Here is a 23390-nt window from a genome sequence, read left to right as displayed (position 1 = left end):
ACAGTCCAGCTAATACAGTAAGTGTCTTTACCCATCAGCTCCTTCCAAGGATGCATGGGTGAGATCAATCAACTAGGCCATTCATCTACAAAGACCTGGACCCCTGGGTTGACTATGTCTATAATACAGGTCTGCACTATCTGATGGATTTTAGTTTGAATGTCCCTTTGGGATCACCTAATATGCCTTAAATTCGTGATAAGTCCTGCCCCTGCTGGCTGACTTATTATTACACAGCGCCATAATGTCTAAATATGACAACTGTGTAGCAAGTTTTGTTCAGTTTACTACAATTCTCATTTATTGTATCTTTAGCCCCCTGCGTGGGGAATGTCAATAGCTGTTGAATTGTATCTTTAAATATGTTCATTTTACTCTCAATAAAAATATATCAAAACTAACTACGCCATTCCTCTGAACAGACTTATATACTGTATTTGAATAGAAATCGCCAAAGAAAATTTGGCGAAGTGTGGGGGACGTGGCTTGCTAGTGTGGACACCAATCCCATGTCACCACTTGGATGAAAAATAGTGTTTTTTTTAAAAAAAAAGTCTTTATTGATCAACTCAACTCAACAACAAAAATTAGATACTTACCTAAATAGAGGGAAGCCACAGGATCCTATTGAGGCTTCCCTCCCTGTTGTGTTGTCCCCTGTCGCTGAGGGGCCACGCAGCTCTTCTTCCTCCAGCACGTTCGCACAATAGCTGACCCAGCCTGCCCGCGCATGCCCAGTAAGCCAGAGCCGCGGGCTCTATGGTACTGCACATGCATGGTCAGGTTTGCATGGCTACTGCACGGCCCTGCTTCAGGAAGAAGGCCCTGATTTGGAGGGGGACCGTGCTCAGCAACAGGAGCTTTAGATCAGCGAGGGAAGCCTCAATAGGTTTCTGAGGCTTCCCTCTCCTAAGGTATGTATCCGATTTTGATCCCGAGCTTCGACTCTGGATCACTTTAATAAAGATGGCTTGATACAGGACAATTAAATCATATTTATTAAACAGGGGGACCATAATTTATGTAAGGAAAATAATAATTAACTGGGAATAAAAATAGGGATTTAAGTAGTAAGCATAATGTGAGTTTAGGTCTGCTTTAAGTTGCCCATTAACGGTACAATTATTTCATCATATGTGAACTTTTAACGCACTTTTTACAATAGAATTGAATAGAAAAATGTGCAGTGTCTTGCGAGAATCGATGTAAGATCAATTCTATGGTTGATTGGAACACAAGATTTTATCGATCTGAAAGTTGGATTTTATGATCAGATCTGAAGAGAGAAAATGCCCTAACAGACCCATTTTGGGGAACAGTCGATTATTACCTTCCGATTACTTATGATCGTAAAAATTGAAAGAGCACATCTGATGAAGAAAATTGTACTGTTGTTGGTCACCTTTATATATATTATCTGAGCATTCTACGGCATCAATGCATTACTTATCCACCTAAGCAGCACGAAAAACCCAGAGACTCAGCAAACAGTACTCATGGTTCCTGGTCAGCAATGGCTTTCCACCATGCATGGTGTCATTAATCCATTTAATTCTACTTCTGTAATTACAATGACTTTTTAAGTGGATTTAGCATTATTTACTCCAGCACTTTTGCACCAATAAAGATATTTTTCACAATATACCAGATGAGTGGTGGCACCTATTTGATTATACTTAATTACAATGACTTCCTGTTTTGAGCTATATTTCACTCAACTTTATTTATTTTTTTATTACAAAACTGTATACTATATTTTTATATGCATGTTTACATTATCATTAGGTGGTAAGTTAAAATCTAAGAAGAACTGAAATATATTTTTGAAGAATGGCACACATGCCCCTCCACTATAAGACAGATGCAATCAGATAATTACTGTAGCTCATTTTACTTGAGATTGCTTGCTCTTTGGAGGATAATGGGATGTGGCTGTCACTAAACTCCACATTCCCATGTTTTTCTTTAATATTGTCCCTGTCAGGTAGCAGCCTAAGGTTACATTCCAGTGCACTATGGATGCTTTGATTTAAAACAACCATGGCCAGGTCCTTTTAGTTATCGGCTATCTCTCCAGCTTTGTTCAAGCTAGAGAATCATTCGTCTGCTAATTAGCTCTTTGGAGATTTCCCTTATAATACTCACTATCAAAAAGGACAGGAGCTGTTCAAAAGTTTCCAGCTTCATAGAAATTCCATATTCATGCACATCCTGTACCGTTGTCTTTTAAAATTAATCATGGCATGGCAGGCCAATTCAGGGTAAATAAGGAAGCTGAGCTAATAGTTAAAAAATAAGACATACCTTCTTCTGCAAAAGAATTAGTAGAGAACAAGACTGGGGCATGACTACAAATCATTTTTCTTTAAATGCAGGTGTACAAATTAAAAAAAAAATATTAAAAAAAATCCATAAATCAATGCAACAGGCACTACTTCTCTTTATGTTCCGGTGAACAAATATTGTGCTAGCTGAATCTAAGAGTAGCACAAGTTTAGGGTACAAAAAAAAACACACACTGTAAAAACATCAAGAGTGGTCTTACATCAAGGAGGGCCCCGAGGATGTCTTTGTTGTCAACTTCAGAAGAAAAGATAGGAACAGAAGAGGAAACTGGCAGAAGGAATAGATGCCAGAGAGAACTCAAAGGATTAGGTCTGGGTTAGGTGATCGGTATTCGAAAGCAGTCTAGCTTCTGGCTCTGATCTAAGGGAATAGGCTGGCAGCAAAGCCAGAGGGCATAACAGCACAAACACACCTTCAGCACACTGCTGGAGGCTCGCCTCAGTGCCTTAAAATTGTACCAGTAATTAGAAATAAAGGTATAGAAGAACAATAGGCAAAAAAAGTAGTAAGATTTATGAACTATCTTTGTGACTTTTATTATCGTCATGCGGGATATCATTGATTACTTTTTACCTTTAGGTAGGAATGATTTTTATGCAACTGCAAGACGATGATGCTGTGAACCAAAGCCTTTATGCAGAGCTCCTCAGTGCTAATGTCTGCTAGATGAAAGTGAAAACATTTTGAATATATTAATGCTATAGCGCAGATGTCTTACTCTTCATTCTTTGCTACTAATGTGCTGTTGCTAATAATGATGCAGATGATAATGGAAGGATGAAGAAGTGGAAATAGGGAATACAGATGAATACAATTGGCCTCAAACCTTAGATTTGCTTCATAATTTAATCTCTGTAGTTCCTGTGGAGGTAAGAAATGACTAGATGTATTTCAATGATTTTTATCAGTCAACATTAAAGAAATAAAATAATTTACTTCACTCGCAGGAAGATACACAGGAACAAAAAAAAATAAGAACAGTTTATTTATTTTTAAAAGCCATAAGCACAGCAAACTCAGCAAAAGTCTTGGGCACGTGTGAAAAAGAATAAAAACACTATAAAGAAGGAATCCATAACAAATAATGCTATGAATATATTTGATTAATGAAGACTCTACCTAGAAAGTACAATAAACAGATAAAAACCCACAGAAATTACATTTGCTTTTTCTTTTAGCATAGCAACAATTTCCCTACATATGCTTGCATGCATTTTTTATGTACTCATAGGGAAAGTTATTCTAGACATCCCAGAGAATGCGCAACTTTCCACTGCAGAGTTTGTGTGTTTAACTGGCTTTTGTCTCTGCAAGTTATCCCGGACTGGCTCAGTGATAGATCAGGCCTCTGTGGAGACCATAGCATCTGTAGACCTTTCTTTTTGGCTTTGTGTTTGGGTGATTGCTATGCTATAGAATAAAGTTGGGACTGAACAGATACCTTCCTGGAGGTATTACAGGATAGGCAAAAATCTACTTGTACAGATGAAACTCATAAAATTAGAATATTATTATTGTGCAAAAGTCCATTTATTTCTGTAAATTAACTAAAAAGGTGAAACTAATATATGAAATAAATGCATTACATGCAAAGCAAGATAGCTCAAGCCTTTATTTGTTATGATTTTGATGTTTATGGTTTATAGCTTATGAGATCCCTAAAATCAAAATCTCAGACCCTAAGAACAATGTTCAATATTCTATGTTCAAAGTTTCAGACTCCAATCAGCTAATTAATCCAAAACACCTGCAAAGGGTTCCTATTTCATATATTCGCTTCACCTTTTAAGGTGAATTACTGAATTAAATGGACTTTTGCACGATATTGTAATTTTTTTGTCACTTGTAGTCTAATACCATGAGCACTAAAAGTTAAAAAAAAAGTAAATAACCTGGTGAACAGCAGAGTTTACACCAAGCTTCCACTTATTTGTTGTTTTACTGCTGGATATCATATACATATTTTCCATTTGTACATCCTATGATTTTTCTTAACTGTATTTACTTTGTATTGTGTATTGCGCAGTGCCATGGAAAATGTCAGCATTGTAAATATCCAAAATAAAAATATTAACATGTTTCACCATAGGCTACAGTGTTCTCCCTAGGATCAAATAGGTGGGCGGGCCGCCCGGGTAAGATACACCCCCGCCCGACTGCGTCACATGCTGGGCTCTCTCCTCTGTGTAGGAGATCTGCTTTCCTGCGGGCTCCTACAGTCATTGGCTCGGCAGTAGGCGGGACCATTTCTACTACTGACTGCAGAGTGTTCTTCAGGAACGAGGCATATTACATGCAGTCTGTGACAGAGAAAGGATTCTGGTGCCTGTGTGGCAAAGGCAGGGCTGGGCAAACTACAATCGTTTGGTTTTGTAATTCGGAGCCTCCTTTCCTTCTCACAGTTGCGTCACTAGGTCAATTGTCTCTCTCTCTCTCACCCTCCCTCCCCACTAAATTCCTTACGTACTAACTTGCCCGTCTCTGTAAAATACGGCACTTGTGTTTAGAGGAGTGTAGAGAAGAGTGGGAAGTGCAGGCAATCACTCGCCTCCTCCCTGGCTGTCACAAGACGCACGGAGCAGCTCCGGGCTAGTTGCAGAGAGCGAGATGTTTTAGGTGCCTGGAGAACGAAGTTCACTGACAGCAGCACTGAAGGGAAAAAAAACTTCTGATCTGAGGCAAAAGGCATGTAGCTGGCAGCCCAGCAGTGACCTCAGTGAGTAAGGTTAGTTTGCACTCATAAAGCTCTATCCAGATGTTTATTCTAACCCACCTTTTTTAACCCTTACACTAATAAACCTCTGAAATCACAAGGGCTAGCATGTCCTTTCAGACCACGCTGTGCTTTGCATTTTCACAAAAAAACAAAAACAGTTCATATCTGTGTGGGAATTTGCAGCTTCTCAGTGTGATCTGATCAGTAGGACACACTGAACCTTGTAGTTCCTCAATGATTCTTGATCTAAGTAATGCATTCAGCCGGAAACAATGGGGTCCACAAACAGCAAAGAAAACTTTACCATCAGATAATTGGTGGAGGAGTTGACCTCAAAAACATTAACTGACTGATTGTGGTCAATCAGTACCATTAACAATGCCCAATACATATAACTCTGGACATGTGTTGACTACATGAGGTCTGTTTCACCTGCACTGTCAGCGGGATTTATGTAGCTGCAAATAAAACAAAAAGCACTGTAATACCACTCTGAAAACAACCACAAAACAGTTGATTCTATAATGTCCAAATCCCAAGTTGTCCGAAAGGATTATCCACATTTCACTAAGTTCAACACACGACGCAACTTACAAATTCAACATACAGCAAAGTCCCCATTATCTGGAATTTAGGCAACCAAAAGTCTCATCTAACCGGCCTGCCTGAGTGATAACAGGGACCCTCTGTTGGGGGGCTTTTTGTGGGTGCTGGCAGGCTTTGAAATACTTACCAAGGCCCCAGTGATGTCTGGCAGTCTCCCTTTATCTCCCTGCTGGCTCTAATCAGCTTCCAACATCTGTGTAGGGAAGCCATCCTGTCACATGACTTGATGCAGGTCAGCTGACACTCCGGCTTCCATGCACAGAGAAAGCCACGGAAGCTGCTCTGAGCCTGCGGGGAGATAGAGGGAGATCGCCAGAGATCGCTGGAGGCTTGGTAAGTACTTGCAGGGGGAGGTTTGTGCCATTTCGACCGGTTGCTCAAGCAACCAGCAAGCACATGTAACCAGCATCAGGTGATCCCCACCGGTTACTAGGGACTTTGCTGTACAATCTCCCCAACCTGTTTTGTACACAGGGAACCACCTGTAATCTGTTGAGGATCATGCCTTGTCAGTGGACTACTTCAGTTTTTATAATGATGGAAAGCGCCATGCTCCTCTGTTTAGATCTAACGCCTTACCCCTCATTAGACACAGAAACTTTGTATAGGCAGCAAATACGTAATCCTGGAAAAGACTTTTAAAATACGCACTTGTACATGGATAACAGTGGGTGGAGGCAGTTTTTGCTCCACGTTGTAAGCTGTGCATGTGCAGCCCCAATGCATACACTAAATGTTATAACTAATAGGTGGTAAGTGTGGGCACTGCACAAACATTTCCAAATTCGTGATTTTAAGTACCAATGATAATTGAGCCATGCACCCCAATTTTTTAATAGTCCTATGCCAGATCTTCTAGCATTTGTTGTACACAGCAATGGATTGAGTGGAGGTTTGCCACCTCAAAGTGAAGTACATTTTCCAGGTTTTGATTTGTCACGTTTCCTGCTCATTCTGCTCCTATGCTGTAAGCAGAGTTGGCCCTGCATTCCCTCGGTTACGCCCCACCCGGCTACTTTTTCATGCCACCCAGCTCGAAAAAAATTCTGGGGAGAACACTGGGCTATTTTACCAGAGGAAAAGCGTAATTAGTATTCACCCTTACTGATGAAAACCTTAAGTTTCCCTTAAAATTAATTACTTTGGAATGCCTAAACATAACCAACAAAAATTGACCTTCCAGTTGACATTCCTAACTGTAGACTTGACCCACAGTGGTTTTCCTTTCGTTACTGCCAGCATAAAACTCAACCTCACAGGAAGATGGACACTTTGACTTGTGGTTGAATGCTGTGAAATAGTGATAAAATGAATCAGCACCAGAACCACTTACTTCAGTTCTTAGTTGCAGCTTGAAGTCGAGTACCAACCCCAAGTTAACCAAGTTAATAATTATCATATTTGTAAACCTAAAACCTGTCCAAGTCAACAGGTAATGCAGAAGTCCAGCATTTTCTGCTTGGCACTATCCTCCAGGAGAGGATCATTGAATGTGATGGAGATAGCCAAGGAATGCAGTAAACAAGGGGCTGGATTTTGGACAGTGGGCTTCCTGGAGTCTGCAAATGGACGGAGAAGGAGCAGTGACAGTCACGTGATTAGCTATTGCAAAGGAAGCAGCGTAATGTTGCAACACAAGACGCGTTGCCATGGCACTGTGCGGCAGTCCTTTGATTAGCTGGCATCTACTTTAGCCACACTTCTCGGGGGTCTTCTCTGTGAGGATTCCTCCGGAGGTCAGTGTGACAGTGTGTCAAACTTTAGAACATAACCGTGCCAGGAGCATGAGTGTGGGGCCAACTAACTGACCATATTTAGAGGTAGCCCTCACCAGTCACGGAACTACACAAAAGTGACATTTCAGTGGCTATATTTCTCTGCCTTTAAACATCTGCTATGGCAAAAACTGTGAACAGAACTAAACATGAATAAAACTAGTGTATCTAAAACATATAGGACCTTCTCCTAGGAGATAATTTTTCAACTTCTATTTAAAAAAGCTTTAGCACTGCAATTTTAGATTGTAAAAGTAGTACAGAGGCGCCAACAGGGTAAAAACAATATTTCTTTAAAATGGATAAAATGAAGTAGGTAGCGGTGGACTTACCCCTCCAAAACAGACACAAAAATTGCTGTTTTAAGCAAAAATCAGTTTATTTACATACTCCGAACAAGGTGCAACGCGTTTCGCGGGTATATCCCACTTCCTCAGGCAATAAATAGGAGCATATCACCAATGCGGTCCGGTACATAGCCTGGCGCCTCTGTACCGGACCGCATTGGTGATATGCTCCTATTTATTGCCTGAGGAAGTGGGATATACCCGCGAAACGCGTTGCACCTTGTTCAGAGTATGTAAATAAACAGATTTTTGCTTAAAACAGCAATTTTTGTGTCTGTTTTGGAGGGGTAAGTCCACCGCTACCTACTTCATTTTATCCATTTTAAAGAAATATTGTTTTTACCCTGTTGGCGCCTTTGTACTACTTTTGCAGTTGTTTCCACCCCTGGTGGAGGGGAATTCTTCTTTTTTCCCGATCTACAGAGAGCAACTTCTTAATCCTGAGTGGGGACAGGTCTAATCTCCTCACCTGCCTTCATAGTGGTTACCTGGACGGTAACCCTTGTTTGTGAGTATAATCTACCTATACTTACCTTCCATACCCAATTTACAGTACATACTACACTATACTGGGCTCTCGGCGTCTTCCCTTAAATTTTAGATTGTGATTGCAAAAGTACCAAAAAGTACTGTAGGTGAAAAAGTACTGTCACTATAACAAAAAATTATTAGTATTTTCTTGCTTGCTGGTAGGTTAAAGGGCATTTATTTATGGGAAAATATCACCTAGGAGAAAGCTTAGGAGAAAAAGTAAATTGGACTGGGCTCATTATGTATAAAATGATAAATAAAATATTACTGTGAGTAAAAAATATATTCTGTTTTATTAGTGCTGATACATTTTCACTGCTCTTTACAGAGTGCATTGAACACTGATTGTCCATTATCTGCATTAGTCTTCTACTTGTCATTTAAAGTGATGCTTCACTTTCATAAAAAAAAATGCAATAATGTGTGTCAGTGCTATTAGGTAAGCTATTTTGTACGTTAGTGTTATTAAAGTGCCCTTATAATTGTAACTTGCTGCACGCTATGATTTTCTAAAATTGCCAAGGACAGGTTTACCGAGATCAACATTCATGTGCCTCACTCAATCTTTGGAATCCCATTCCAAAACACATTTGTCACTCTGCAACCTTTGAAACCTTTAAAGAAAACCTGTAACTAAAAAAACCTCCCCTTGTGGGCACTCACCTAGGGTGGGGGAAGCCTCCGGATCCTATTGAGGCTTCCCCGTCCTCCTCGGCCCCACGGTGGCGGCGATAAAGCTCCACAAACAGCGGGGATGTAAATATTTACCTTTCCGGCTCCAGTGCAGGCGCAGTATTGGCTCTCCGCTCTGAGATAGGCGGAAATAGCCGATTGCTCTCAGCTCGCTTCCCTGCGCAGGTGCAAGTCTTCTGCGCCTGCGCATAAAAGCGGATCCAACAGAGATCGGCTTTTTTCACCTATCTCAATGCGGAGAGCTGCAGCAGCGCACCCCCGCTGGAGCCAGGAAAGGTAAATAAATCAGCACTTATCAGCGCTTGTCAGGCTTGTCGAGGGAGGATTGCAGGACACTTCGGAGGAGACAGCGCTGGCTTGCCTGGAGCTACAATGGGACCCTGAGGCTTCCCCCTCCCTTGGTGAGTACCCCCAGGAAATTTTTTTTGTTGCAGGTTCTCTTTAAGTATGCCCTCAAAACTAACTTATTTTGTCAAGCATACACTCTAACTGAGGCTATTCCCCCTTCAACCTCTGGTCAAGTTGTACTTGTTACTAGATAACCTAAAAACACACTGCTTCTAGGTATGCATATTATATACTACCGCCCCCCCCCCCCCCCCCCCATTCCTTTAGATTGTAAGCTCTCAAGGGCAGGGCTCTCTCACCCTTTCATATCTTGGAATTTGTTATTCATTTGGTCTCTTGGAATGTTATACATTTTATGTTACATTTGTCACTGCAATTACTATATCTACCAATTCTGTATTTTGTACCAGTGTCTGTATTTGGTGTTTACCATTGTGTGTATTATTATGTGTAAACTGACACTCCCCATGTAGCATTTTCTATTAGGAAGATGCTGAAATAGTTTTGGCTGATAAATGGCCATAAGAACAAGGCAACAGAATAATGGAGTTGATTCCAAATCGTTTATTCTGACTTATCTCTCCTTGTGTGTCACATCTCATGAATTATCTCTTATCTGTGTTCGCTCAGAATTCTTAGGTACTGAAAGGTTACTTTGAGAGAAAATGGAAAAGGATCTCCTAGAGAAAGCTCAGGAGAAAAGTTACTTGGATAAGGCCCAAAATGTATTCAGCACCAATCAAGTGAAAAGTACTAAAAAGTACATATGAAAAGTACTAGCGAACTTAAAGAGAACCCGAAGCAGATTTTCTAAATCTTAATAGGACACAAAGGCATGTTCTCTGCACAATGACATGCCTCTATGTCCTTCTGGTGCCGCTGCCAGTCCCCCCTGGGCTCTTCTGTCCTCCCTGAAAAATACCGACAGGCCTTCTGATTACCTGCCAGCTTGTCAATCACTGCTCCTTCACAATGCCTCCCCCTCCTCCTGCATTGCATGGCTCCCCCCTCTGATAGCTTCCTCCAATCGGAAGCTAAGCCGTGACCCAGAAGTACATCCTAGGTCATGGCTTAGCCTCCGATTGAAGGAAGCTAGTGGAGGCAGGGAGTAGCGGGGGGAGCCATGTAATGGAGGAGGCGGGGGAGGTAATGCGGAAGAGCAGTGATTAGCAAGCTGAAAGGTAAACAGAAGGAGCAAGCAAGAAAATACTCAAAATATTTTTAACAATACTCTTTCACCTACTTTTTGGTACTTTTACAGAGTGCTAAAAGGTTAAAAAGATTAAACATTTTCTCCTAGGAAAAATGTATTGGATTAGGTCCATTATCTCTTATTTGTAAAGCGTGGACACATACTATTCATGTTTTTTATGTCAGCAGTATAGGGGTATGTTGGTATCTGTACAGGACATGATGATATTGGCATTATTTAACATATTTTTTATTTTGAATAAAAGATAAATGAACATCAACTTACAAGATCCAAGAAAAAAATGCACATAAGATAAGCATGTGGAGTCGTTTGAGAGAATAATGAAGCATATTAAAACATATAAATATCAAACACAATTCCATTAACATCATCTTCCCCATATATACTCTGAGAGGCATTCTTCACCACTGTATTATTCACTTATAGTATAACATTAATACCTAAACATTAAACCTCTAGTAACTTATTCTCGGAAAACCGTTGTCTATCCTTAATTCTATGCACATTACTTTCATTCCTATTTAACCTACTTAAACTAAACATAATCAGTCTGCGCATCCTCTTTATAGTTTACTATCAGTAACCATATCTTTTAAATCGGATTTTGTCCTAATTGCACCTTTGCAAACTCACTTATCTACCCCATAGCTTCCCCTTCCAAAAGGGTACTCATCAGTAGTCTGATACTAAATCCAATGTATTGTTCCCCACCAATATGGCCTCCTCTGCTTTTTGCACTCTATTAATCCGGATAAATCATTGGCTTACAGATTGGAGATCAGGGAATTTCCAGCATGTTGAAATCAGGCTTTTTTTGTTGTAGTTAAAAGGAAGGGAATTACCAAATGGTTGTATTTTTAGCAGCCAGATGGAATAGGATCTGCCCCAGGCTTGTCTCCAACTCAACTCCAGAAATCTCCTTAATCACAGATATCACTTTCTCCCAATACTGGACAATAACTGGGCAATCCCAGAATATATGTAGCAGAGACCCCATCCTCTCAAAACATGTCTTATCCTGTGAATCGTATATCTTAGCCAGGAAGGCAGGTGTCCTGTACCGCCTCACCAGCAATTTATAATATCCCTCCTGTATGTGTGTACTGATAGATGAGGTATGTGTCATGCTAAGAACTCTGGATTATTATGCCTCTCTGTCAACGTATACCCCGTGTCCCTCTCCTATTTTCTTAAGTACCCCGGTTTACCCCCACAGGTACCTTCCAATATTGACTTATATACAGTGGGTTGCAGAAGTATTCGGCCCCCTTGAAGTTTTCCACATTTTGTCATATTACTGCCACAAACATGAATCAATTTTATTGGCATTCCACATGAAAGACCAACACAAAGTGGTGTACATGTGAGAAGTGGAACGAAAATCATGCATGATTTCAAACATTTTTTACAAATAAATAACTGCAAAGTGGTGTGTGCATAATTATTCGGCCCCCTTTGATCTGAGTGCAGTCAGTTGCCTATAGACATTGCCTGATGAGTGCTAATGACTAAATAGAGTGCACCTGTGTGTAATCTAATGTCAGTACAAATACAGCTGCTCTGTGAGGGCCTCAGAGGTTGTCTAAGAGAATATTGGGAGCAACAACACCGTGAAGTCCAAACAACACACAAGACAGGTCAGGGATCAAGTTATTGAAAAATTTAAAGCAGGCTTAGGCTACAAAAAGATTTCCAAAGCCTTGAACATCCCATGGAGCACTGTTCAAGCGATCATTCAGAAATGGAAGGAGTGTGGCACAACTGTAAACCTACCAAGACAAGGCCATCCACCTAAACTCACAGGCCGAACAAAGAGAGCGCTGATCAGAAATGCAGTCAAGAGGCCCATGGTGACTCTGGATAAGAAGTCCCATTTGCAGTTTGCCACAAGCCATGTGGGGGACACAGCAACCATGTGGAAGAAGGTGCTCTGGTCAGATGAGACCAAAATGGAACTTTTTGGCCAAAATGCAAAACGCTATGTGTGGCAGAAAACTAACACTGCACATCACTCTGAACACACCATCCCCACTGTCAAATATGGTGGTGGCAGCATCATGCTCGGGGGGTGCATCTCTTCAGCAGGGACAGGGAAGCTGGTCAGAGTTGATGGGAAGATGGATGGAGCCAAATACAGGGCAATGTTGGAAGAAAACCTCTTGGAGTCTGCAAAAGACTTGAGACTGGGGCGAGGTTCACCTTCCAGCAGGACAATGACCCTAAACATAAAGCCAGGGCAACAATGGAATGGTTAAAACAAAACATATATATGTGTTAGAATGGCACAGTCAAAGTCCAGATCTAAATCCAATTGAGAATCTGTGGCAAGATCTGAAAACTGCTGTTCACAAACGCTGTCCATCTAATCTGACTGAGCTGGAGCTGTTTTGCAAAGAAGAATGGGCAAGGATTTCACTCTCTAGATGTGCAAAGCTGGTAGAGACATACCCTAAAAGACTGGCAGCTGTAATTGCAGCATAAGGTGGTTCTACAAACTATTGACTCAGGGGGGCAAATTATTACGCACACCCCACTTTGCAGTTATTGATTTGTAAAAAATGTTTGGAATCATGTATAATTTTCGTTCCACTTCTCACATGTACACCACTTTGTATTGGTCTTTCACATGTAATTCCAATAAAATTGATTCATGTTTGTGGCAGTAATGTGACAAAATGTGGAAAACTTCAAGGGGGCCGAATACTTTTCCAATCCACTGTATGTAAGAAATCATGTGAGGAGGTTTTTCTTCCTGGACAGAGTTTTTCTCACTCCATCATGTCAATGATAGCCCTTAGTGGCCCCTTAGATCGTAGCACGCTGTGTTCCCTAATCTCCGAGGATGAATTTGCCATTTCAGTGGTTCTGAATTATTAATAGAAGAAATAATAATAATAATAATAATAATAAAAATGCAACAGTAAAGATGTAAGATTTGGACAACATTACATGTCCTAACTCATGATTTATACCTTTTTGTGTTTTATCTCATGAACTATCTCATCTTATCTCAAGCTAGCTGTCCTAGCAATAACCTGTGTAAAACATAGTTATGTGCATAAAGTCATACCGCATGACAAGCAGAGCATAATGCATTGCATGTAATGTAAAAAACGTTATCTCACTTATGGTCTGGTGCATCATAACTAAGCACCGTTAGCAATGTGCTGAGCATATTTACTCTGTGACTTCAGTTTAAGAAGCCTTCCAAAGTGCTAAATATATTCAGCTCAGTGGAAAGCCAAGAAAAAAATTAGCATGTCTCCTTCCTGAAAGGGGCACTATGGCGAAAAATTTAAAATTTAAAATATGTGCAAACATAAACAAATAAGAAGTACGCTTTTCCAGAGTAAAATGAGCCATACATTACTTTTCTCCTATGTTGCTGTTACTTACAGTAGGTAGTAGAAATCTGACAGAAGCGACAGGTTTTGGACTAGTCCATCTCTTCATGGGGGATTCTCTGGGATTTATTTAGGGATTTATTTATTTTCAAAAGCACCTAGTGTATGGCAGTTGCTCTGTCCAACTGCCAAAAAACTGTGTAGCGAGCAGGGAAGCTGGCCAGCATCATTGTTTAAATCCTTTTTAGGGAATATCTTTATAAAGAATAAAAGTCTTGCTGAGAATCCCCATGAAGAGATGGACTCGTCCAAAACCTGTCGCTTCTACTACCTACTGAGTGACAGCAACATAGGATAAAAGTAATATATGGCTCATTTTACTCTGGGAAAAACATACTTCTTATTTGTCTATGTTTGCACATATTTTCAATTTTACAATTTTTCGCCATAGTGCCCCTTTAAGGAAAGAGACATGCTCATTTTTTCTTGGCTTTCCACTGAGCTGAATATATTTAGCACCTTGGAAGTCTTCTTAAACTGAAGTCACAGAGTAAATATGCTCAGCACTTTGCTGACGGTGCTTAGTTATGATGCACCAGCACACAAGTGAGATAAAGTTTTTTATATTACATGCAATGCATTATGCTCTGCTTGTCATGCTATTGCTACCGAAATTGCTACATATGTTAAGCAGAATAGTGGGTATAACTCACAAAAATAATTTTTCAAAAAGACCTTGTAGTTTTTGAGAAACTTGATTTAAAAAATGCAAAGAAAAGGGTTTTTAAAATGTCATTCTTCTAAGTTTTAAAAACCATTTTTTACTTGCATTTTTAAAATCAAGTTTCTCAAAAACGATAAGGTATTTTTTTTTACTTGTACCCACAATTCTCCTTAACATATGTAGCAATTTTGGTGTCAATAGCATGTATGGGGTCTTTGCTATTCACTGCTAAAGTCAGCAAGAAATTTTATGCGAAATTACGAATGACTACACGAAATCTATTGAATTTGCAAATCGTAATTTACGTATAAGCGTAACTGCGAAAATGTACGCAAAATTTAGCTGAATCGAAATTTGTTGATTACGATCATCACTAGGTATCTCTATTCATGCCCTCTTGCTTCCTAAAACTAGATGTGAAGAAAACATAACTGAATATCATCCCTGTCAATCTGTCTCTTCACCAGGAATATCAATGTACAATATCAATGTATGTTAACTCACCTTTGCCCCGCCTCCCTTCCGATGCAATCTAAGCTGCTCTCCAACTTCTTACGCTTCCACATTCTAAACTGTAACTTCCGTTGTGAAGGTTGAAGTGCAAGCGGCTGGAGAGCAGCGTGGAACACATTGTAAGGTGAGTTAGCCATTGCGCACACAGCCCGAACCCCCCTGCACACGCCAGGATGATTTTACTTTTCACAAAATTGTTTATGCTCATCTCTAGACATTCAAAGCAGTGGGGAAGATTTGTTTCTAACTTTATTCAAGCAGAGATATAAATTCTGTAGCTAGTTTACTATCAGAATAAGGGCATAATAACAGCTTATACTGTACAGATAGGAGGTGACATGTCAATATTATAAAACGGAGCTAAAAGCTGCGTAAGTCTGAGATACATCTGAATACAGTCCAGACTTCCTAGTGTGCTGGTCAAGGGATGTTTCTACTCCTCAACGCTGATTACAAGTTGATCACTGAGTGTCAAAAAACTTCATTTAGAGCACATACAAAGAAAAGTTACAAGTTACAAGAAAAGACAAAACAATTCATACAAATAAAAGTAATACCTAATAAGTTGCTCTTCATATGTGCTGCCAGTGTTAGTTGTAGCGACAGTGAGGTTAATGTTAGGTGTATTGGCAGTGAAGTTAGTGTTAGAGGTAGCGGTAGTGAGATTCGTGTTTGGCGTAGTGGCAGCTAGGTGCAGCAGGAGGGTTAGTTGAAATGGCAGTAGGATGGCTCATGTTAATTGTAGCGCCAGTAGGTGGGTTAGTGTGAGAGAAGGGATTAGGAGACGAGATTGACACAAGTATTACGTTATTAATAGTTGTGACAATAGGGGATAGGTAGAGGGTGTTTTACCCTCTGGGACAGGCACGGTGCAAGCAAATTTGATACAAAACAGTCTTTACATTTCACCAACATCAAGTTTATTTGTGCTGTACAAGTACACTTTGTACAGAAAAACTGAAAACAAAACATAAAATAAACACCTTGCCATGTAAAGGACATCCGATGTGACATGATGAGATAGACATGTGCATGTACATTGCCAAGCACACGAATAACTATACTGTGTTCCTTTTTTTCTTTCTCTGCCTGAAAGAGTTAAAAATCAGGTATGCAAGTGACAGTTTCTGTCTGGGTCGGGACCGGGTCGGACTATAATGTAACCTTCACTGATGAGGAATTGCAGCCATAAAACACTTTCCTGACAATAAATGGCTTCTGAGAGTAGGAAAGAGATAAAAAAGGGTCAATAGTTGACAGATTTTAGCTCTGGCATACTTCAATTAATGTGTCATTGAGAAGAGGCCATGAAACGGTAAAAACGTAAAAAGTAGATTTAAATATAAAATAAAACTGTGGGATAGCTGAAAAAGTCTTTTTCAGAAGGAGGAGGATAGATGCAATTGTTTATCTCATTAGTTAATTTTCACCTCGTATGTGATTTAATGGGCTCTCACTAAACTTGATCATGAGACCCTCTCTACACAGAGTCCTGAAACACACTATGCAGAAACAAGACTTTAAACAACACAACTATTTAGATTACCTCTGTAACCCAGCACACTCCTCACTTGTGTGTTTCCCAGATTAGGGCTGCTTTCATACTCACCTGATTAGCCTTATATTCTCCCTGTGACTACACCTCCCTCAGGGTGAACCACAAAACCTGGTGTGGATCTCTTTTCCTCACCTGGCTTCTGTCTGACGGAGAACTTGCAATCCCGGAGTAAATTTAGCATGGCAGTACAGATGAAAGAAATCTAGGACATATATACCGTATATACCGGCATATAAAACAACTTTTTAACCCCTGAAAATCTTCTGAAAAGTCGGATGCTTGGAAGAACAAAGAGAAATCGAGAGCCCGATATGGTGTAGTATTGTTAAGTTGGTTGTGGTTAAAAGCAAAATATTTAGATATACTCACAAACATGGGTTACCCATAGGCAACCACTTCAAGTGCAGGTGGGGAGTATTAGAACCTGACCCCACTCAGGTTTTTAAGATGTCGCTCTCTGTAGATAGGAAATGGGGTAGCACCCCTCCACCGAGGGTGGACTCAAGATTTCAGCAAGGCTTGGTGTACAGAGGCGCCAGAGTAGAATAAAAACGTTTAAAAACCGTCTAAAAGAGGGGGATGTTCAGGTGGACTTACCTCCCTCAAAAATATAAAACTCAATTGAGTCACAATATATCAATACAAAAATATTGATAAAATTTTATCATGTCTTCTTATGTTTTTAAACTGCGCCTTTATTTTAAGCTATTTATATGGGTCATTATGTTTGTATATATTTCTGTTTGTTTTATAGTTATACTCCTGTTTGCCTGATGAAGCAGGACCACACCTGCGAAACGCGTTGCACTAAGTGGAGTTCAATAAAATATTTTTGTATTGATATATTGTGACTCAATTGAGTTTTATATTTTTGAGGGAGGTAAGTCCACCTGAACATCCCCCTCTTTTAGACGGTTTTTAAACGTTTTTATTCTACTCTGGCGCCTCTGTACACCAAGCCTTGCTGAAATCTGAAAAGTCGGAGGTCGTCTTATACGCCGGGTGTCATGCTGCCAGGTGTCAGCACATGTGCTAGGCTGACCTGTAAATTGCAGTACCGGGTGCTGCTGTCATCGGGAAACGTTGCAGGCTTTGGGCTCTTTGTTTTGAGTTAAAGTTTCCAACATTCCAGATGGCATATTGCGAACAGTCGCTAGCGTGGGTAATAGAGCAGCTTTCTTGTTTGGGGGTCATCTGACTGGTGACGTGTGCGCTCCAATGGTGACGTGTGCTCACGCCGGAAGAGATTGCCAGCAGATTGTGGAGTGTACACGTCACTGGTCAGGTGACTTGCAACCAGGAAGCTGCTCTATTACCCGCGCAAGTGGCTGTTCGCAATATGCTATCTGGATTACTGGAAACTTTAACTCAAAACAGAGAGCCTGAAGCCTGCAATAATTCCCCGATTACTCCAGCACACGGTACAGCGATGGAGTCATCGGTCCCCGCTTTGGCAGCACAGCACGATCTCTGTTCCCTCCCCCGATGACTGTAACACCCGATAATGCCAGTTGCTACTACCGGTGTCTTTTATTCAGTAAATATTTATATAGTTGTTCTGATTATGTCCTATGGTGTGCTATGATAAATGTTTTATGATACTGTCATTTTGATGTGAGATGCAAAGGGGTTGGTATACAGGAGTGGGACAGGTGATTGGAGGATGCAGAGAGGGGGTAGTCTTATACGGCGAGTATATCCCAAACTCTATATTTAACTGGCAAAGTTGGGGGGTCTTCTTATACGCCCAGTCGTCTTATACGCCGGCATATACGCAATCTATCACTTTTCCCGACTCTCTTTCTCTGCTACCAAACTAATAAACACCTTTATTAAAAATACGCAGGTGCAGTCTGCCCTTCCACAGGTATACATTTAGAATTGAGGCATTTGTTCAGATCTGTAGACTTGCAAGGATGTGAACATTTCAGACTGGTGTTAATTCCTGGCAATTTTAGAAAATAAAAAATGGCTGTGATGTTGAATGGTTGAGAATTATAATAATACATTTGCTACCATTTTTTTAAAAAAAATAATACATACTGGATCCATATGTTAATAAACTAGAGATTTCCTTTAATATGACATGATCAGAAAAAAACAGAACTTGCAAAGAAACATTATTTGTTTTAATACATTGAAAGCTCACATGACTTTTTATAATGCTGATATCCTTTAAAATAAATGTATTCATTCTGATATTATTTACAAATTGTGATTGTTTTATGGTCATAACATAAAATCAACTTTAAAAGAAGTTACTAGATTTGGTCTACAGTTGAAGCTGTTCAACTACAGTTGTTTCAAGCTGAAATTAATTTGGTTTCTTATTCAGTGGTACAAAAAAAGTAAAATATGTGTTGGTTTTGTATTTCTTATTGGCCACTAAAATTGTCATAAAAATAGAGAGGGTACTTTCAAAGTAAGCCTAAAGGGTTTCCTTTTTTTATTCCTGCATTATTAGACAATATACCTATACAGCATGGAGAAAGGCACATAAATAATATAAATGTCTTTTTAATACAATTTCATCATTAGCCTAATGACTTCGCCTTGGAAAATAAAAAGAAGGATCATTAGGATCTTATCCTATACAGGATAGCCATATATACACACTGATGCCATTAAATTAGATTTGGTACTACCTGGTCCCTTTTGGCTGTATCTGTTTGATCAGCTGCTTGTAGTCTCTATGGATCTTCTTATAGAGGTCTAATTGAGAGAATCTATTCCTTTTATTTTTATCCAAAATGAAAAATGTATGATGGATGTTTCATAATGAACTTTAAAATGCTAAAATAGTAATATACTTGTAAGAAATTGTTGTACACTTTTATAGTACATATCTCCTTTAGATTGCTGCTATATATATATATATATATATATATATATATATATATATATATATATATATATATATATATACTGTATATTATGCAGTATATGTAGAGTATCCTGTGGATTAAATTCAAAAGGTAAACTCCAGGAAGTGGAGGAAAAAAAGTATAAACAGAGAGAGCACCAGGAGCACGAATAATGTAGTATTTCCAGGTAGTGGGATACACATAATAAACAGATACTGCTTGCAAGTGTAGGTTGCTGTAGTTGCCATTGTCATCTGTTTTTTGCTTGCTGTGTGATCCCCTGTGACTCCAAAACATTTGGAAGAAATGGATTGGGTGCAGTGTGGGATGTCTAATTGAGCAAAATTTTGGCATTATTCACTTAGAGGTGAATTCACTATTGTTGCCAATTGCCATTGATGGCTGTGTGTTGAGTTATTTTGATGGGACAACACATTTATACTGTTATACAAGCTGTGCACGCATTACTTTACGTTACATCAAAGTGTCATATCTTCAGTGTTGTCCCATGAAAAGATACAATAAAATATTTCTAAAAATGTGAGAGGTGTACTCACTTTTGTGAGATACTGTAGTTGAATGATTAGTATTTTCCTTCCTATAAAAAGAATGTAATGCATTGCCATTTACTCATAATCCCTAACATTTGTGTTGTGCCAATAATTTGCCTTGACAAAATGTATTGCAATTTCACCTTCAAGATGGTAAGAAGATCTTTCAGGACTGTAGCAACACCCCCTTGTTAGACGAAGTGGATGTGATACGGAATCACTTTTGTGTGCTCATTATTTCCAGTATAATAGTTTTCTAAATCTGCTCATAACATTGATACAAATTAAATGAAGTCTACAATTGCCAAAAGTTGTTCATATAGGATTCAGGGTTTTATTTTCTTGTAGGGACCAAGAATACCTAGGTGAGAAGAAGGGAGAGACAGGGAGCACAATGGTGCAGTATCATCAGGTGTAGAGAGGATAAAAGTACATAGATATGTACTCACAAAGGTGGGTTGCAGTTCCTGCACCCACCCTATAGTCCTGCAGGGAATTAACCGTCCCTGCTTGGTACTCCTGGTCCTGCTGGATAATGGACGGTTGCTCTCCTGTAGTACGATAGACTTTCCAGACTATTACCTCTAAAGGAGTTCTGACTGGTAATAGGTATGGAGGAGGCGCCCAATGTGTGTTCTATTTAATGTTTGTAAAATATAAATAAAAATTAAAAAAGAGTGGTAATTACTAACCTCTCCAGAAGATTAAGACACCTGAACTGGAAAAATGTTTATTCAAAAAGCAATCTGACAACGCGTTTCACAGGTCATGGCTTGCTTCCTCAGGTCAATACAAAATGCCTTGATAGTATAGGGAATAGAGTGTAGGTGCCTCTAAAGGGGTTAGAGGCCCTTTAACCTCCCTGGCATTCTAGACGCCAGAGGTCACCGCTCAGGCCCCACTGGGCCGATTTGAATAATTTTTTTAAACACGCAGCAAGCACTTTGCTTGCTGCATGTCCTACCTGATCGTCGCCAATCCGCCGCTACCCGCCACGATACAGGGCCCCCCTAGAGACCCCGTGCGCTGCCTGGCCAATCAGTGCCAGGCAGCACTGAGGGGTAGATCGGGACTCCCTGTGACGTCACGATGTCGATGACGTCACAACGTTCGTCGCCATGGCGACGGGGAAGACCTCAAGGAAATCCCGTTCAGAACGGGATTTCTGTACGAGTCTTTGCACCGGCGGCGGTTGGAGTGGTGGGAGGGATGCTGCAGGGAGGGGGGAATCATGTAGCTAGCGCTAGGCTAGCTACATGATTAAAAAAAATGTGCAAAAAACGTTGCAGCCGCGGGAATCAGAACGCCAGGCAGGTTAATCTATCCCTCATGCTACCAAGACATTTTGTATTGACCTGAAGAAGCGGGCCATGGCCTGTTGTCAGATTGCTTTTTGAATAAAAATGTTTCCAGTTGAATGGTGTTTTTATCTTCTGGAGAGGTAAGCGATTACCTCTTTTTACTTTTTTTATTTTTTTTTATTCTACCCATTATTCTACCCATTACAGTAGTTCATATAGGAGTTTTCCTTTGTTGCAAGATTCTGTCCTTGTCTATCTTTAAAGTATGAGTGGAGAAAGCAGCCAGGGAGCTGGAAGAAAATGCTTTTGTGTCAAAACAATATTAGCTGTATTTGTAATCCTGGATTTGTGGAAACTCCCGATCATTCAGGAAGTAAAGGATTTCAGAACAGTCTACTTTACTAATGGTATTGTTGACCTTTTTAATGTAAAAAAAATAAATAAATTGTATTTTTGTAATTTATTTCTCTTACACATAAATATTTTATATGTGCATAGCGCCTCTTGCTGATAGACGATAAGTAACAATCGTTATTCAGTTCAGCTAATTACGCAATCAAAACAATTATTTTTAAAGTGGATCCGAGATAAACTTTTACTCATTGCCTAATTGTACCCCTTACATATAGTTTATAGGGCATTCCTCAAGCCAAATACTTTTGTTGTGTGTGTTTTAACTGCTTGCCGACAGCTCCCAGGACTGCTCCACGCCGATTGGCATAAACGGTCTTCTATGGGGCTAGCAGGAGATCGCGCGCGCATCCCTGCTTGGAAGGTGGAGCTCCGCTCCCCCTTTTAGTCTCTCAGCGGCAATCGCCGCTGGGAGACTGTTAGATGGCGAAACCGCCGTCTAATATACATGTACAGCGCTGCGATCTATGGCAGCGCTGTACTGGGGAAAGCCGTGTGACATGGCAGTCCCCCTGGGGGACAGAGAAGTGATCGGCGGTGATAGGCTGAAGCCTTTCACAGCCGATCGCAGTAATTAGCTGGCCGGGGGAGGGAGGGTTGTAAAATTAATTTAAAATAATAAGCATTTTTATAAAAAAAAAATAATAATAAAAATATTTACAAAAAAAATAAACATTGGGGGAGCGATCAGACCCAACCAACAGAGAGCTCTGTTGGTGGGGAGAAAAGGGGGGGGGGTCACTTGTGTGCTGAGTTGTGCGGCCCTACGGCTAGGCCTTAAAGCTGCAGTGGCCATTTTAATTAAAAAAATGCCCTGGTCACTAGGGGGGTTTAACACCGCGGTCCTCAGGTGGTTAATACCCCAATTCCCTATAAACCAAACAAGCCGCACTCACAGCTCCTCCAGCGCCTAGGCATTCTGAGTCTCATGTAGCAAGTGCTCATTCTGGAGAGGAGGAGGCTTTTCCCGAAGGAAGAGGAGGCATTACCAGCCAGAGATTTCAGAGGCAAGGGGGCGGAGAAGGGAGGAGAGGGGAGTGGAGTTGGCTGAGGGGTTGAGATACAGAGCAGCTTGCCTGTGTGATGACAAGCAGAATATGGCTGCTCGCGTTTTATCACAGGAAGAAATAATCATATACTGTTGAAGCTGTTTGCAGCTAGATTTGCTGTGAAAACTTTAGATAAGATATATAGACAAGTTACTTGATGTAGTTAGTGTTTCATCTTGGATCCACTTTAATAACAAAGAGACTTGTGCAGCAATGCACCTTTCTGCAATGCTTGTTTTGAGAAACTAGGCTGCAGAGAACTCTAACAGTCCTTTCTACATCTGTACCTCCTGATAATGGAGTTCTACTACAGTGATTATAACCATGCCACAAACACAATGTACTACTCACTATACTCTGCACTGGTGTGGGTCTGCACTGGTGTGGGTTTGTGGGTGTGTCTATGCTGCTACACATGACCATTATCCATCCTCTGTGCCAATAGGAGGCTAATATATGGTTAGGTGGAACAGTGATAGTATGGCTATGGTTTTTGCTGT

Source organism: Hyperolius riggenbachi, chromosome 1, assembly GCF_040937935.1.
Source record: "Hyperolius riggenbachi isolate aHypRig1 chromosome 1, aHypRig1.pri, whole genome shotgun sequence".
Classification (NCBI taxonomy): Eukaryota; Metazoa; Chordata; class Amphibia; order Anura; family Hyperoliidae; genus Hyperolius; species Hyperolius riggenbachi.
Note: the sequence above shows the minus strand (reverse complement) of the source record.